Source organism: Copidosoma floridanum, unplaced genomic scaffold, assembly GCF_036245765.1.
Source record: "Copidosoma floridanum isolate Cflo_tuat_1 unplaced genomic scaffold, Cflo_Japanese_pri ptg000016l, whole genome shotgun sequence".
Taxonomy (NCBI): domain Eukaryota; kingdom Metazoa; phylum Arthropoda; class Insecta; order Hymenoptera; family Encyrtidae; genus Copidosoma; species Copidosoma floridanum.
The window spans coordinates 4,475,393-4,488,617 of record NW_028321893.1 but is presented as its reverse complement, the minus strand read 5'-3'; the positions used below and the strand labels follow the sequence as shown (position 1 = coordinate 4,488,617).

Here is a 13,225-nt window from a genome sequence, read left to right as displayed (position 1 = left end):
GACCATCGTCACGGCGATCTGGTAAGTGAATTTTCACTACTCGTATATACTTTACCCATAACCCCCGAGGGAAATACGCACCTAAAAGAAAAAACTTAAATATCGATATTATTTCTAAATCGCAATATCCTCAGACCTTAGTGGCAACCCATAATTGCATGCACAAGCATATAACCGATACAAACGACAAACACCCCATACAAAATCTTTTAAATTAGTTAATAAATACAAGGAGCCAATCGAAAACAAAAACGAAAAAAAAAGACTATCGGCTAACACTCGATAGAGCGCGCGTATCTATCAGGTTAACACAAAGTACACAGAAAAGACGGCATTTTACGATTAGAAAAATATAAATATGAACTAAAAAAGCACAAGACAAACTACAGAAAAAAAAGACTTAAGAGCAACAATATGAGTGACGTAGAAACAAACGGTACACTGGGAAGGGGAGTACAAGAAGCCGTGAGGTGCACAGATATACACGAAACAGGACCAATTGACACAGATGACGAAGTAATACAGATTTATTTAGAAGATGATCCGGAAACATAGACAGAGTGGCAGAAGGCCAGCAAAAAACAGAGACTTTTTATGATGAAAATGTTAAGGAAAGTAACGCCAAGCATTAAACGCGGACAGTTATCTCATAGACAGGACATAAGCGATAACGAAACTGATGCGCCATCCCACACAGAAACACATAGACCCCCCGTATTTGAAAAATTAACTTCATTTACCGAACGTGAAAACGTGACAACTGACATGAATCGACGAGTCACTAATCCACATAGCAATAAAACACAAGCCAAACACGACACTAATTTACACGATATAATAAGAGAAGCAGCGGCACAAGCGGTGCAACAATATACAAATCGAATACCTACTTCTACACAACCAAAACATTAATCATCACAACAGACGTACGGAGAAGTTACACGGCGTCAAACACAAATGCAAACCCCAGTAGCTCAAGGTGAGCAAAAAATCGGGAACTACGGCATCACCCACAATACAAACCACGACAATAATTATTATAGACAGAACACAGCGGCACCACTTTATCCTGCAGGAGAGGACGAGTTAGGTTGGGCAAATAGAGATTACTTAAATGCCCAAGACCGATTTACAGTACCCCCACATTACACAGGAAATCCTAATTACGAACGCCCAATTCAGAACACACTGTCGTCACTAAGTCACCTAGCAGCAAACATACCGATATTTGACGGCGATTCCGTTAAACTACCCCTTTTCGAACAAATGGTAAGAGTGGTATCGTGGACGGTAAGCCCCGTATGTGAAAAATTTTTTATAGGCTCACTAGCGAATAAGCTAAAAGAAGCAGCCGCCAAATTTATACCGCGCCTGGCACAGTTCTCATCTGTAGATGAACTCTTGGTAGAATTGAAAAATAGGTACAAAAGCATCGGAAGCGTTGACACGTTATTAGCAAAATTAAAAGTAGTGAAACAGTACAGAGGGAAATTAGTAGAGAAATACAGCAGGCACGTTCAAAAATTATACGATAGAATAACAACTCTATACGATTCGGACACGACACTATCACCCGGGCAACGACACGCATTAAAGGAGAGCGCTGAAAAAGAAGCTATAAAGCAATATACGTACGGGATACAATCACCTTACCACTACAGGGTAACATGCCTTAACCCGAAAACGTTAGGCAAAGCTATAGTAGCCGCGCTGAAAATGGATAGCGACTTAAGCCTACGAGAAATAATGCCGGCACGAATCGAGGCCCAAATATACCAAGCGAGAGCAGAAACAAGAGATACGGACGATCGTGTGAGCAGCCACGAGCAGGCAGAAATACGCGACACAACAGATAAAAATAAAATAACAGGGGACTATCAATATTGCTCATATTGCAATAAATACGGGGAGCATGCTACAAAAGTATGTATGAAATTAGTAGCAGACGCAGCGAATAAGAGAATTCAAAACCCAGACATAAAAACAAATGATTCACCAGTGCAGGTATCTCAGGATAAACAAAACGTAAGGGATAAAAATTGCGCTTACTGCAAACGCAGGGGGCACTATACAAGCGAATGCCGTACACTAGTAAAAGACGCAGAGAATGGGAGAATAAATTGGAGCGACGGACGCGAACAATTTAACAATAATAACAAGGAAAATACGGAAGGAAATTTAAACTACCAGAATAATTATAATTACTCCCCTAACACGTATAGCCAAAACTATAACAGCGATTATAGAAGGAACCCCTTTACGAATACAGGCTACAACAGATATAATAACTACAACAGAAACGCTGATTACTTAAGAAATAATAATAACAATTACAACAACCAGTACGGTAACAACAAAAATTATAGAGGAAATTATAATTATAACAGAAATTATAATAGGGATAAAAATTATAACGACAGAGGACCTCCGAATGGAACAAATGATGCACTTGATGAAAAAATATCCACGCGTAGTACGGAACATTTAAACTCGCAGGACGCTCGTCGTGCTCCCCAAGCGCCAAACGGGCCCCGAGAATAGAGAAGGAGATAGAGTATAAAAACGAAACGAAGTCAGCTGAAGTAGAGGAGAAAACAGAGTCAAATAAAATACACATCGGAGGTAAAGATAGCGAGACATCACGCAAAGAAAAGTATATGAAAAATCAAACAATTAAAGTATCGTTAGAAACAGACTCCGAACAGGCTCCTCAAAAGGCTGAGAATTCTCACAAAGAAAAAAAAATTGAAACAGAATTTATAACTAGTAGCCTTTTAGCTGGTAAAGAAAAAATCCATGAAAACATGAACCTACCTCTCCGCAGGGTAAATATATCGAGTACTGGAAGCACACCATCAGTAATATTAAACAGCAATCAGCTGCAATCTTATAGCGCAAAATTTTACGCGGATACTGGTGCTGAAGTATCAATTATAAAAGAATGCTGTCTCACTACAGACACGCATATAGAGAGCAGAGAAAAAGTCCTAATAACTGGCGTCACACACGGAGCACGCTGCACGTTAGGGACGACTAAAATACCTTTTAACGGTATAATAATGAATCTGCACGAAGTCTCCGATACCTTTCCGATAGAAATGGAAGGCATTATTAGCTGGGACGCTTTTAAGTTGTATAATGGCCTCATAAGTGCCAAAGAAAATTATTTAGAATCAAAAGGCATCAGAATCCCATTACTAAAACCATAATATTTTAAAATCCCCGCAAAATCGAGGAAAATAATATTTGCGCGTATAAAAGATGAGAGCAGCCACGTACAAGTCGGCTGGGTCCCTCTACAAAATATAAAGGAGGGAATCTTATTCGGAAATTTTATAGGAGATATTAAAAACTTAAAGATATATGCGGAAATTATAAACATATCAGACAAAAAAATTGACGTTCCAGTACCAGAAGTAAATGTTTCCGAATGTGAAACCAGACGAAAGGCGGAACCATTCAGCATCGCTGGGGACGACGCTGAAGAGTTAAACAAAGCCATGATTGGGCTTTCTAACGCTAAGAATTCAGATGGAAAGGTACAAAATAATGAAATTATAAAAGAAAGAAATGCCGTAAGCGGTAGAAATAATGAGGATATAAAGCACAACAGCGGAAATTTCAAAGATATTAAGAAATCGGATATAGCGGCTCGAGTAAGCAAAATAATGGAAATCGTCGATACATCTGGCTGTAACATGGAAGAATTAAACCACATTTGGAGCCTCATAGAGTACAATCCATTCGTATTTGGCCTCGACGGTAAGCCACTAAAAGCTACAAACTTACTTAAGCATCGAATAACAACAGCAACAGAAAAGCCAATAGTCGCCAAAAGGGTACGCTTTTCAATAAAAATAAAAGAACGGATGCAAGTAGAAATAGATAAACTACTGCAGCAACAAATAATTGAGCCATCGACATCCCCATATAACTCAAATATGTGGATTGTCCCGAAAAACGTGGGACCAAACGAAGAAAAACGCTGGAGGGTCGTAACAGATTTCCGGCTATTGAACGAAATAACAGTCGGTACGTGCTATCCACTGCTATTCCAGAATGAAATTTTGGAAAATTTAGCGGCTGCAAAATATATAACCGTGGTAGATCTGAAGAGCGGGTTTTTCCAAGTAGAGATTCACGAGGAGGACGCTCATAAAACTGCGTTCTCAGGACCAAACGGACATTACTAATATAAACGAATGCCGATGGGATGCATAGACTCGCCAAGTACATTCATGCGAGTGATAACACTGGCACTAGCAGGCTTACAAGGACGGAAGATAGAGGTATATTTGGATGACATCATGGTATTCGCAGAAAACTTGGAACAACACGAGATAAGATTCAAAAGGCTCTTAAAACGGCTAGCCGATGCAAACCTCACAATAGAGCCAAGAAAATGCCAATTCCTTAGAAAAGAAGCGAAAGTGCTCGGTCATATTGTAGGCAACGGCCAGATCAAAACAAATCCGGAAAAAATTGAAGCAGTAAAAAGTTTTCCTAAACCAACAAATGTGAGGAAAATGAAACAATTTTTCTGGTTGGCGGGGTACTATCGGGGCTTCATCAAGGATTACGCAAAGATAGCCCAACCTCTCTCAAAGCTTACAAGAAAAACAGCCGAATTTAAATGGGAAGAGGAACAAGAACATGCATTTACAAAACTTAAAAACGCTCTGTGCAGTGAGCCAGTGCTGAGAGCTTCAGACATAAACGAACCCTTTATCGTAACAACCGACGCATCCGACTACGCTATCGGAGCAATTTCAAGCCAGGGAGAGATAGGCAAAGATCACCCTTGCGAATATGCATTCAGATGCTTGAAGGGCAGTGAATTACTATATCCGACATACGACAAGGAATTATTGGCGATAGTGTACGCCAAGGAGCAATTCAGGCCATATTTGTTCGGTCGTAAATTTACAGTCATAACTGACCATGAACCACTCAAACATTTCCACACATCAAAGAAACCGGACTTAAGATTCACAAGATTTAAGGCAGAACTCCGTGCATATGAGTTCGATATTGTTTATAGACCTAGACAGAAAAATAAAGCACCGGATGCTCTTTGTCGCAATCCAGTACTCAAAGAAGGGGAAGAAAACCCAGAACTACCACGCCGGGAGCTGTATGAGCTTGCGGAAAAACAGGAAAGGGACAAATACGAAGACACAAATGCACCACCAGCTTGAATATACAAAATGCGTACAAAGAGACAGAGGAATCTAATACGAAAGAACAGGAAAGTAAAAATCGAAACGTCTGACTCAGACGAGTCAGACGAGAAGGCAATTAAAAAGAAGCCCAGAAAACTTAGAGAAAGTGAACAGGTATCAGGTACCCACAACTACAGTAGTACAGACACAGGATCAGAACGGGAAAGGACGGAAAAACTAATAGATAAGGCAGATAAAAACACCCTTACAAAGGTAAACGATAAAGAAAAAATTCTGTCGCAAGGACCAGCGGACGATAAACTGGCGTACATGTGCAAAGAAAAAAATATGGAAAAAGGGGTAAAAACAACGAGCACACCATTTATTAACAAGGGTGTAACAGAGAAAACACAACACAGAACCCGTAAACGACAGTTAGATACTTTACATAGGAAAATCGCAGATTTTTGTATCACTGCCGAGCAATCGCACAACTCAAAGGAAATTATTATCGCGCATTGTGAAACACCAGCAGTAACGCAGAGGGATTACAAGCAAGAAAAACATTGGGGTTACCAACTAGCGCGGAATAGCGAGGCAGCAGAAAGAGCGAAGAAAGAGAGAGAGTGGAAAGCTAGGAAAGCAATAGGGGAAGCAGCAAAAACACCTGACAGAGACAAAAAAAGCGAAGGGAAATCGGAAAATAAAGGAGAGGTACATGACCAGAGAGAGAGTAGAGCCAAAGGTAGACAGCAAGTAAATAAGCGGGGGACGGAAATGACCGAACGAAGCTGAACGGCACCGAACAAACATGAAAGCCAACAACCACCAGATACACAGGTACCCAACGGCGGAAACGATAAGGATAATAATAACAAAGATCAAATTACCAATTTAAGGTCAATATTTAATGAATCAACCAATCGATTCCGAGCAAAGGTCTCAATCGACGTTGAGAAGAAAGACATCAAAGGAAAAGAGGGCATAAGAATCGATGTATGGGAAAGCGATAGCACACCAACCGCAATGAACGAAGAAGAGGATGCAAAGATTCGAGTATCGGGGACCCAATGCGCAGAACCTTACATACAGCTAATAATGATCGATGTCCCAAGAGACGGAAGTTGTCTGTTCTATTGCCTAAAACTTCCATAGGGATTGACAGAATCAACAGACGAGTTCAGAAAAATTCTACGCGGGTCAGAATGAATAAATAAATGTAAGGACTCAAAAGGAACCAAACAAATAGTAAACAGCAGCCATGAATTCAGCGACGGAGAATGTGCTTTTATATTTTCACAAGAATATGAAGCAAACATATGTATACACCTACAAGTATCACCCGATAAGATAGTATACCAACAATTCATGGGGGGGAAAGACGAAGGATTTAAACACATGCATCTTAGAAACCAACACTATCAAGCCCTCGTAGAAGGAACTAGCGGCGATCACTTACCCAAATATAATAATGAGAGTCAAAACGACGATTCCGATACTCAGGAACCTCGAGATAACATAAAGGGAAATTTTGAAGGAGATAGCAACGACCACGCCGTAAACGAACAAAACGAAGAGAACGATGAAGAGGGTGTATGGGATACAGAGAGTGAGAAAAAGAGTGAGAGGGAGCAAGTAGGAGTGTGGGAGCCCAAAAAAAAGCGCACAAGGCCCCTACCTGAACCACCACCCCCACTAGACCTTAAAGCGACTGTGAGCCATTAACTAAAGAGAATACAACGACGATAGTTATAACAATATCAATAATTTTAATAATAATAATAATAGTAATATACTAATTATAATAATGTCAGAAGCAATACTGAGTATAAGAGTAATAAAGATAGTATACCTTTATAGTATATTTTATAGGAAGACAGGATACACAGAAACGTACATGTATAAATATATATAGGGAAAAGCGTTGATTTTTATTTATTCGTAGCCCTCGGACGAGCCGCGAGAGAAAGCGACAAATTATATAAAGAGATAATATAAAATAACTAATAACTACGTAACCAACGGACATTTAGACATTTAGCACCCCCCTTATCTTAAGGAATAATATCGATAAATTAAAAAAAATAAATAAGTAAATAAAATAAAAAACTTTTTTTCGTTATGACCTTCGGATGCACGCGCAAAATAAAGGCGAAGAAAAAAAAAATTAAGAAAGAGAAGAGTATACTTATGTAAAATTTTTTGCTGTACAACATCCAACTTATAGAAAAATGAGTAATAGGATAAAAGATAGAGTTATTGTATTTTGCAACCCTTAAAAATAACAGGCATTGTCAAAAAAAAAACGTATATGAAATATTGTTAATAATAAGAATATTATGTGTTTATACTCGAAACCATAGAAAAAATATAATAAGAATAATAATAAATAGGTAAATAATATTAATTATTATTGTTTCCCATAAGAAAAGAAACAATCAAAAGTAAAACATTGTTAACAATACAACAAAAAAAAAGGGATTTAATAACAAAATAATTACAAGTACAATTACGATTACATGTGACGCACTTCAGAACAGTGTTATAAGTGGATTTTAAAGGACGTGAGACATGCAAAGTTTTAACAAAAAAAAAAGTATCATTTTCAAATTGTTTTGATTTTAATTATCAAGAAATACATCTGCAATTGAAAAATTTTTACCAATTGCGCACTCAGCTATAATCCGTCAAGTACTCTATTCATAGTCAATCCTGAGATTCCTTACCTACTATCAAAATCAACGGTTATCAGAGGATGACAACAACTACTGAAAATTCTGGAAATTCGGTTACATAACAAGACTAAAATAAAACTGAACAAGGGAAATAGTCACACACATTTAGTTGGAAGTCAGATAAGATAAGATTTTCGCCACTGTATAAGGGATCAAAATTACAATTAAATCTGAAACAGCATTTCACCATGACAATAACAGTGGCATCTACATGCATGGTCATACAACATAGCAGAGCCTACAGGGGGTAGTTCTCAACAAAATAACAAAAAAAAAAATATATACATACTTTACATGTGTATACACATACGTGTTATATGGGAAAAACCCTATAATACAAGTTATTAGTCTCATAAACGAAGCCAGAACATTCTAAGCGGACACCTGTGATGAAAATTCTTTAAAACCCACAGTAAACATAAAACATTAATTGCCAGAACAATGGAGCAACCCTGCTACAGAAACACTACACAATACTATTAGTGAATTCTAGTACTACCAGGGCAGAAGAGACACACACCAGAGAAAAAAAAAAACAACAACTCAATTATGACAACGTAAAGGAAAGTCAAAAACCCTCGTATTGTCTGACCCAGATACATGTATCCAGAAAAAAAAAAATCAACATTCGCGAATCATACGAAAATGAAAAAAAAAAAAAACCAACAAATTACCGCCAAAATACCAACGAATTTCCTATAAATTTCCCTTCCAACAACGTTCATGGTCACCAATCAAAGAAAGAAACAAACATGTATTATAGCTGAGAAATATTTTAAATTGACATCGGACCAAAAAAAAAAAAAACACATTTCACATATAGTTGAATCGCGTCTGCAATTAACACATCCTTCAGAGTCCACTAATGTAAGCGAAAAAAAGAAAAAAAAAAAAAAAAAAAAAAAAAAAAAAAAAAAAAAAAAAATTGTTATATTTAATAAAAAAAAATTTAGAATAAGCATTTTGTACACAAAAAACATAAACATAAGAATTGAACATGAGGCCAGAAAAATATAATGTGTAAAAGGGGTGCAAAACAAATAAGTACCTAATAGAAAAATCTATTAGCACATAATAAGTAATAGACAAATCGTTTTTATCCTGTTACGTTAGGTGCAAAGATTCAGCATATTGACTCAGCTTGCCTTCTCTTTCTTATAGCAATAGTCAAATTTAAGTGCCATTCCCACGGGAGGCCCCGCTATTTACTTGTTGTAGAATGATTTCAGGTTACAAGCGAAAGAACACCAGTCAGAGAGCCAACGAAACGTCACTGGACAATAGTTTGGCATTGAAACCAGAATTAGTTTTACAGAAAGGTATCAAAACAAATCTAAGTGGCGTACTAATACAAGGGCAATAATTGTCTAATCAACCAAAACGAAGAAAAAATGCATTATTAATAAAATTAATGAACGCAGTAAGACCTTGACCCTCGACATCCTTGATACAAAAAAAAAAAAAAAAAAAAAATTTGAAACTTACCATTATATTAATTTTTATCCAATGCGAGAAAAAACTGTTTAATTACCTTGTATAGTGCATATATGTACATAAATAATAAGCAAAAAAACTGTAAGTAAGCGATTATATAATACAAGTAACTAAGCGAATTCTAGGATAAATTTTTTGTACAAGGGAAGCGTGCAAACAATAAACAAAAAAATGTATACACATAAAATACAGTGAATTAAACCAGTAGAGGAAATAGGGATAGAGCGCTTCAAACCACCCTCTTTCCTCTAACCGGAAAATGCTTTACAACACAAACAACATAACACAGACATAAGTACACATCAAAAAGAAAATCGCCGCCGAGGACGTCGGCGTCGCGGCCTCGGACGTGTTACGTACGATAGCATATAGCTATGCGTGCGTGCGCCTCTGCTGGCTTGGGCCTGAAAGGTAGGGGAATAGAGAAGTTAGGTGATAGGAAAGGAAGAGAGAAGAGGGGAGATCAGCTAGAGACGCGAGAGGGTAAGGACGAAGTCCGCGAAACGATAATACATGCACAACTTCCCTCAATGATAAGTAATTCTAATAAAGCATAAGTAACAACAAGTCATGCTCCTATTCATTCCCGCACCGAGAATCCCACGTAACACATTTAATATCAAACCGAACTCTTGCAAAGTGGAAATATTTCAAAACCCTAAAAATATCAATCTCCCTAAAAATGTAATCTAAACGTACTAAACAGTAAGCTGTCATACATTACTAGATCTATTAGCTTTTATTATTAGCTTTTTTCAACAAAAAATATATCCAGTATTACAGTCCTTGGCAGAGAAAGTAAATAATATCCACCATCCATTGTATACGGCATCATGAAAGAAGATTTGAGATGTACGATAGGAGACGCAGAAAAAAGCTTTGTCCCTGAAGCTAATAAATACGTAAGGAGCAATATAATCGTCTAACCTCTAACTCTCATGATATACCAATAAAAAAAAATTCTGAACGATACTTATACATATTCATCCTAATAACAAACGTAGACCAAGCCAGCATCAGCTATACACATATCAGTAGTATTGACCGTGATGTTTATTGCAATTTCAAAGGCCAGATGCTCACTCCAGAAAACAATGTGAACCCTGCAGCCACAAGGACTAAGCAAATTTATGTTGTCCTGAACATTTTCCAATAATAGTATCTTACAGCGTAGGATCAATGTATATATATCGATAAATAGCGACAGAAAATGATTCACAGTTACAGAAGCAAGTACAAGAAATGTGGTGCAATATTGAAACGTTCCTTAAGACGATCTAGTAACTCTATAATAATATTATCAACACAAGATGTCAAAAGCATACCCAATAACCTCATCGTTTTATTAAATTTTTAAGCTACAAAGCCATTCATCTCAAATTTTCTTGAATCCAAGACCAATTTTTTGCACAGCTCCAATTGAAAGAAAGAAATCATAGCTTGTCACGCCTGTTGATATTTTTCAACATCTCAACATGGAAATAACTAATGGTATTAAAACGCGAGCGCAGCAAATTTTTCTTATTATTTTCGAGCCTCTTAAACGCACATTTTTTTTCTCACCTTGAATATTTTCCGTACAGAAAAGGATGGCTCCAATCGTTTATGAACAAAAAAGTCTCACCCAGTCAGTATTAGTATTTTTGTTTTTTACACATGTAACGGAACTAAAAAAATGCCAAAAGTGAACAAGAAAGTTGGCAAGTTATAAAGTACCGCTCTAACTAAAGTTAAGAAGACTAAAAAGAAGTATTCTGGAGAAAAATTACTTTGGGTGCTTAACTACGGTTTGGCTCGTTTACACCGTGGACAATGAAAGCTGCCATGAGAAGCATTCAAAAACAGCATGCGTTTCATTATAAATGAAAGACTGTTAGAAAACGAGTATTTCCAATACAACATCCAGTAAGCCAGCTGAGACCTAGCACTTCACGAGGCAATGTGGAAAGGTCAGAATATTTAGGAACTACAGCACAAGATTGATGCGTTATTTAGCCATCCTAGAAACAATGCCTATGAACTTTGTTTTCACCAGAAAACTGCAGCAGACATATGTGAGGTGACTGACGCCTAACTTCTAGAAAGACTCAATTTTGGGTCAAAATACAACATCACTAGTCTACCTTACTACGCAATGATTAGAATTCCACTAGAACTTGACTAAAATGGACGCCTCTCCTTTTTTTATATGAAGTGAAAGACAAACAACACACATGCAAACACAAAAAGTACTAAGACAAGAAAAAAATACAATAAAACACATAATTATGAAATTCATGCAATGTAACTAAAACAAAAAAAACAACAATCAAAATGAAAAAAACAAAAAGTACATACACTTACAAAATTAAAAAATTAAAACTCAAATAGCACAAAAAAAACAAAAACAGAAAAGTCTTAACACATAAGGAAAACCTCAACAAAAAACCTAAATACAAATAAATTAACATTATTAACTTACATGAAGTATATCATGACTTTTTTATAACACTATTGCAAATTTCAGACTTGAAAATTATAAAATGAGCATGCTAGAATTATGAACACCAATAAACTATATAACCTTTTTACAGTTGCTAAGACACTTCTTTTTATACACCACTTTAAACTGATTATCGACTTATCGATAACCAAACTCAATCTCTTGATCCAATTAGAATGGCATCTATAGATAATTGCACCAGAACATTAATGCGAAGTTTTAGGTATTTATTCAGAAAACACGCCAAAAATATGATTAAAAAGATGTTTACACCTAGGATAACTTTCTTAACCAAAGGGGGCTATCTGTTATTGTTTATCATGTACCAACCCATACGCAAACAATCCCACTCACATGCAAGTACGAAACCAACCTTCGCACAAAAGCTGGAAGTGAGACAGATCTCTTTTGAATTAGCTTTCTATACCAACAATGTTTGACATCTACATACATCAGCCAGCACTCGCAATTGCTACTTGGACAGCTTGATCGAAGACGTGGTGATAATATGCTACAAGACAATTCCGAATTTATTTCTCAAATCACAACCAAACACCAAGCAACGTGAGCTTTTAAGGTAACCCTTAGAAACCTTAGCAATGATCTTTAGCATTGAGAAGTAAGAAAGTTAATAAACCATTTTAAATCAGATGAAGCTAAAATTTGCGAACGACAGTAATTCTGATTTAGTACAGCTGGCATTTTATATGCCAATCTTTTGTAGCGATTGCCATTAGGAAAAAAAGGTTCTGAATGACACTTATTTTTTTATCGATAAAAATTTTGTCTCCTAGACATTAAAATGTGTAAAAATTGCTGTTCATGGACCGTTTACTATTTCCAAGATAATGGAGATGATATAACCATAAGGTGCCAGCTTAAGTGCCACAACCTGGTTCATTTTCAGACCACATGTAGTAGTATTTGCCGTCATTGTGAATCAACTTCAAGCAATTTTGACTTTCATATGGTAGTCCAGTGGTAATTATTTTTCTTTTTTTTCTTTACTACGATCCTATCTAAATTACTACCCAAAAGTCATAGTTAGCACTTAACTATCTCAATAACCTAGCATTTTTATGAATTATTATTAATCCATCGATTAAAAAAAAGCATAAGCTTCCAGGACACAGTGTAAGTCTTTCTTCCAAGAAAGTGAATAGAACGCTTAGATATCATTTTAGAGGGTGGTCTAAGAAAAATTGAAGCTTCCTAGCTTATCAATAGGGTTAATGTCATTGCTTAGCTAATAACATTATTTATCAAATACCTAGCTATTTTTTTGAAAGAAAATGATTGACGCACACTCTAGCCATTTCAAACAAGAATTGAAATCTAAACTTGGCAAAATT

The 13,225-nt window shown here is 36.5% G+C and overlaps 1 protein-coding gene across 1 annotated transcript in view; it reads left to right on the top strand.

Annotated features, from left to right (window-relative positions):
• The window catches only part of LOC106640732 (solute carrier family 35 member F3), a 516,306-nt gene that overhangs the window by 157,414 nt on the left and 345,667 nt on the right, over window positions 1-13,225 (top strand). The window lies entirely within an intron of this gene.